This window comes from Podarcis melisellensis (assembly GCF_964234715.1).
Source record: "Podarcis melisellensis genome assembly, chromosome: 5".
Lineage (NCBI taxonomy): Eukaryota > Metazoa > Chordata > Lepidosauria > Squamata > Lacertidae > Podarcis > Podarcis melisellensis.
Genome location: NC_138537.1, coordinates 83,693,425 through 83,699,526, shown reverse-complemented (window position 1 = coordinate 83,699,526; position 6,102 = coordinate 83,693,425).

Below are 6,102 nucleotides of genomic sequence, written 5' to 3'. Positions count from 1 at the left end.
CCGTGATTATTTAAAGCGGTGCCATACTGCTTTCAGGGCATAGCGCTGATGGGACCCAAGAGAGGAGCTGAAGCGAATTAGCCCCCAACACTGCTGCGGCGATGCGTGAATGGGTCTAAAACCTCAGGTGAAATGGGCTTAGCCTCCTGAGTTGCGGTAATAATAATAATATATTTATTATTTATATATACCCCGCCCATCTGGCTGGATTTCCCCAGTCACTCTGGGCAGCTTCCAACAAAAGATTAAAAATACATTAAAACATCAGTCATTAAAAACTTCCCTAAACAGGGCTGCCTTCAGATGTCTTCTAAAAGTCAGGTAGTTATCTCCTTGACATCTGATGGTAGGGTGTTCCACAGGATGGGTGCCACCACTGAGAAGGCCCTCTACCTGGTTCCCTGTAGCTTTGCTTCTCACAATGAGGGAACCACCAGAAGGCCCTCAGCGCTGGACCTCAGCGTCCGGGCAGAACGATTGGGGTGGAGACGCTCCTTCAGGTATACTGGGCCGAGGTCGTTTAGGGCTTTAAAGGTCAACACCAACACTTTGAATTGTGCTCGGAAACGTACTGGGAGCCAATGTAGATCTTTCAAGACCAGTGTTATATGGTCTCGGCAGCCGCCCCCAGTCACCAGTCTAGCTGCTGTATTCTGGATTAGTTGTAGTTTCCAGGTCAGCTTCAAAGGTAGCCCCACGTAGAGCGCATTGCAGTAGTCCAAGCAGGAGATAACTAGAGCATGCCCCACTCTGGTGAGACAGCCTGCGTACCAGATGGAGCTGGTAGACAGCTGCCCTGGATACAGAATTGACCTGCACCTCAATGGACAGCTATGAGTCCAAAATGACTCCCAGGCTGCGCACCTGGTCCTTCAGGGGCACAGTTACCCCATTCAGGACCAGGGAGTCCTCCACACCAGCCTGCCCCCTGTCCCCCAAGAACAGTACTTCTGTCTTGTCAGGATTCAACCTCAATCCATTAGCCACCATCCATCCTCCAACTGCCTCCAGGCACCCACACTGCCTATTATCTATTATCACCACCTATTATCTGCCTAATGTAGGAGAGTCCAGGTCAAGATCTACTGGGCAATTCAGCTCCCCATGCAACAAGCCCAGAGCCCCATGAGGACTCAAGAACAGCTGACATAGCTGGGTATGTTTAGTTAGGAGGAGATAAAGTATAGGGTGGGACAGGATGTGTTGGGGGTCTTCAAATACCTGAAGGGTTGTCACCCGGAAGATGGAGCAGACAGCTGTTGTGAGTGGTTAGGAGGCTCCTATTCCCCTCACAGAGCTACATTTCTCAGAGTTTCCCGGGGAAAGGGATTGACTGTTAAACCTCTCTGGGAATTCTAGCTATGCAAGGGGAACAAAGGTCTCCTAGCTGCTCTCAGCACCCTTAACAAACTACACTTCCCAGGATTCTCGGTGGCGGGGGGAGCCATGATTATTTAAAGCAGTGCCATACTGCTTTCAGGGCATAGCACTGATGAGACCCAAGAGAGGAGCTGAAGCGAATTAGCCCCCAACACTGCTGCAGCGATGCGTGAATGGGTCTAAAACCCCAGCTGAAATGGGCTTAGCCCCCTGAGTTGCGGTAATAATAATAATAATAATAATAATAATAATAATAATAATAATAATAATAATATATTATTTATATACACCCCACCCATCTGGCTGGGTTTCCCCAGCCACTCTGGGCGGCTTCCAACAAAAGATTAAAAATACATCAAAACAGCCGTCATTAAAAACGTCCCTAAACAGGGCTGCCTTCAGCTGTCTTCTAAAAGTCAGGTAGTTGTTTATTTCCTTGACATCTGATGGGAGGGCGTTCCACAGGGTGGGCGCCACCACCGAGAAGGCCCTCTGCCTGGTTCTCTGTAACTTTGCTTCTCCCAGTGAGGGAACTGCCAGAAGGCCCTCGGAGCTGGACCTCAATGTCCGTGTTGAATGATGGGGATGGAGACGCTCCTTCAGGTATACTGGGCTGAGGCTGTTTAGGGCTTTAATGGTAAGCGCCAACACTTTGAATTGTGCTCAGAACGTACTGGTTGTCACGAGGTTTTCTCTGCACTCGGATGGCCTGCTGTTTCCCAGCACTGCACCAGAAAGGTTGTTTCTCTCTCCCTGCCCTGCCCCACCCCAATGGTAGCTATCAGGCTGCATTTCACGTGCTTGGTTTAGAATTGACAGCTGGACTTGTGAACTTGCAGTTCTGCATAGGCAGCTTATGCAGTTCATTTTCCTGGGACTTGCACCCCGTTCCCGAATTATTTTCTTCTTTGAAAGGAGGATGAGCACTGCAGCGTGACTCTTCCCACTTCTGACACCACGCGGCGTTCACAGAGAGCCAGGACGCCAACTTGGGCTGAAACCCCAAGCCAGCTTTAGTTTCCTGGCCTCTTCTTTCCTTGCGCTGGCGTTTATGTGGCTCAGACCGCACAGCCTGCCTTCCCCTTCCAGGGAAATTGATTTAAAATTAGAGTGTCAGAATAAAGATATGTGCAGATCCATGAAAGACTGAATGCAGAAATACCTGCACACGTGCTCAGAATGTGGAAAGGCAGGTGAGGGACATAAGAATATATATATAAAAAAAACCCTAGCTACATTTATGGGTGTGGATGGCAAGCAACAGAACAGGGAATACTGTGAAAAAACGGGAACGTGTGGAAATTGATACGGATGTGAGAAATGGCACTGAAAATTTTACCCCTCCCCTATGAAGCAAACCTCATTCCATTCAACATTTTTTCTATTAAAAGAGTCAAAGCGAACCCGTTCCGTGGTAAGAGACTCTATTCCATTTCAGTAGGAACATATAGCTCAGTTGCTAGATCGTGAGACTTTTAATCTCACGGTTGTGGGTTCGAGTCCCACGCCACACAGAATATGGGGTTGGACTAGAAGACCCTTGGGGCCCCTTCCAATTCTTTGACTCTTTTTACAGTCTGGCCCCTGCTCCCCGCTCATGTAATTTCATTCATTTTTAAAAAATTGTTTTTATTAAATATTTTATTGGGTTTGTTGTTGTTTAGTCGTTTAGTCGTGTCCGGCTCTTCGTGACCCCATGGACCAGAGCACGCCAGGCACTTCTGTCTTCCACTGCCTCCCACAGTTTGGTCAAACTCATGCTGGTAGCTTCGAGAACACTGTCCAACCATCTCCCCCTCTGTCGTCCCCTTCTCCTTGTGCCCTCCATCTTTCCCAACATCAGGGTCTTTTCCAGGGAGTCTTCTCTTCTCATGAGGTGGCCAAAGTATCGGAGCCTCAGCTTCAGGATCTGTCCTTCCAGTGAGCACTCAGGGCTGATTTCCTTAAGAATGGATAGGTTTGATCTTCTTGCAGTCCATGGGACTCTCAAGAGTCTCCTCCAGCACCATAATTCAAAAGCATCAATTCTTCAGCGATCAGCCTTCTTTATGGTCCAGCTCTCACTTCCATACATCACTACTGGGAAAACCATAGCTTTAACTATACGGACCTTTATCGAGTTACCAAAGTACAAAAATACAGAAAGCTTCACAAATATTATTTTATTTGTTCCTTGCTGTATTATTTTATGGGTCAAAACCCCCACTACAGTATAAATGTTTGCAGCTGTTTGGCGTTTATTTCCAAAACTGACAGCGAGGCCCGTACATGAATTATTTTTAGTAACTCTGGTGTGGCGCTATCAGTAAATGTTGTGAATATTCAGCTTCCCCCAGGAGCCTTAGCAGTGTAGGAGGTTGCTGTGTTTAGCGTGTCAATGAAAGGAAACTTAGAAGCCTTTAAAGAATGATTCATCGCAGCCTCACCCCCTTTGCAGTAAAGCGCTAGTCAATCAATAGTCTTGCCGCTAACTCTGGGGAGGGTTTTTATTTTATTTTTTTAGTTGCCTTCATAAAATATTTTAATTATCTCAAAATCATAAAATATAAGTAGGCACAATTTGTTTGGAACTCAGGAGGGTAATATGAACGAGAGGAAGAGATAAATGTTTGCGTTCCCACAAACTTAAATCAACCTCTATAATATGAAACCTAATGCAGAGCGAAACCAGTGAGTTATTGGCAATATTTAACTTCCCAATAATAGGAATAAATATTACAGCAGCCAGTTTATGTACTCGCTGTTATGGAAAAGAAAGAGAAATAAATACATTGTTCGAAACTGTGCATTAATCCCTCCCTTTGGCATGTTTCCCACTACCACAATTGTTCATTTATTCTTTCCAACTGTTTTACAACTGTGCATTCCTTAGCTGGATCTAGACGCATCAAAGAAATGTTTCGGTTTAAAGCACTGTAAATTTAAACAGGGAAATCCGGCTGGGAAAAATGGGACTCCACGTTGCCACCTGGTGGCACACAATGTTATATCGCACATACAACGCACATAAATCACTTTTTCTTTAGCAGTCTAGCTGAGTCCCTTCTTTCTGAAGCCGTGCTTTATAGAAGTTACTCTTATTATATTATTATATTAATGCAGTAGATGACAGGCTGTGAGAAGCTGCAAAGGGTCACTGTGTGACAGCCATGCTTGTGCATCGATGGCGCCTTCCGAACAGAAGAACCATCTCACAGCAGGGTCAAACTTGGTGAGAGAGGGGGACTTGGTGCTCAACTTCTCTGCCCCGGGGCAGACAAGCGGCAACACTGTGCGCTGGAATGGCCCCCTCTTGCCCAAACTTGCCAATTCCCTCTTCTATGCAAATATTGAAGCTGCAAGAACCCTGTCCTCTCTTTTCAACTGGTTACCCTACAGCGCTGACAGTGCTCACAGTGTGAGGCAGCTGCAGAGTGTTGCAAACTCTTCTCACACCCTCTCTGCCCCAAATTTCCTGGGTTTCCTAAGTTAGCTTGCCACGGACACTCTACCGTATTTTTCGCTCCGTAAGGCGCACCTACTTTTTTTTTTGGGGGGGGGAATTCAAGAAAAAAAATATATGTAAAGGGAGCGCTGAGCAGAGCCTGAATACATCCCAGGCTCTGCTCAGCGCTCCCTTTCATGAGCCACGTGGAGCGTGTGTGCAGCGCTTGCGGCTTTTCCCCAAGGGGGGAGAAGGACAGCCCCTCAGTGACGGGCTGCCCTTCTCCCTCCTTGGGGAAAAGCCCCCAAGAGCTACACACACACTCTGCGCAGCTCTGTCCCTTCCCCCACCTCCCTCAAAAGCCAGGGATAGCCTCGTGAAGCCTCCCCAGGGCAGCGGGATGAAGGCTCCCTGCTGCCCTGCGGAGGCTTCATGGGCTATCCCAGAGCTGCTCAGGAGCTTGTAGGGGCTGGTGGGGGAAGCCTGGGTCCCCCCCAGCCCCCCACAAACAGCTCAGGGAGCAGCGGATGCTCCCAGAGCTTGTGGGGCTGGCAGTGGCGAAGCCCGGGTCCCCCCCAGCCCCAGGGAGACACATTCGCTCCATAAGACGCACAGACATTTCCCCTTAGATTTTAAGAGGGGGAAAGTGCGTCTTATGGAGCGATTTGGCCCACAGGGCATTGCTGCTGAGGCAACCAGGAAGTGTGCCTTTGTATCGGGATATTCATTTAAGTGCAGATGGAGTTCCTGAGCCCCACATTGCGTCTGGTGGCAGACACTGCCCAAATGAAGAGCAGGGCATTGAGGCAATTCTCTTAAAAAAAATTATTATGCTAATTTTCATTTATAACAAACATTTCAACTCTAATTCTCACATTTAAACTTGGACTTCCCTCTCTCTCTTTCTGCAGTTCCTTAGATTTATTTACATCTTTCCCCACATATCCCAACCATCTCTACTTATTCCTACATATTTTCATAGATGCTTTTGAAACTGCAGGTATCTACACTAATCTTGCCAATGTCCTAATCTGTGTGCAGTTTGTAGATATTCAACAAACCATTTCCATTCCTTAATAAAATGCTTGCTGTCTTGATTTCTTATTCTTCTGACATGTTTTGCCACTTCTGCATGGTCCATTAATTTCTGTAGCCATTCTTCTCTCGTTGGGACTTCTTCTTGGACACTGAAACAATTCAACTTATCTACCAGGGTTGATCTCTCTCTCTCTCTCCTGCTGTCAACACAGATGGGGGGGACGGGGACGACACACCACTGTTTGCGAAGAGGCAGGGAA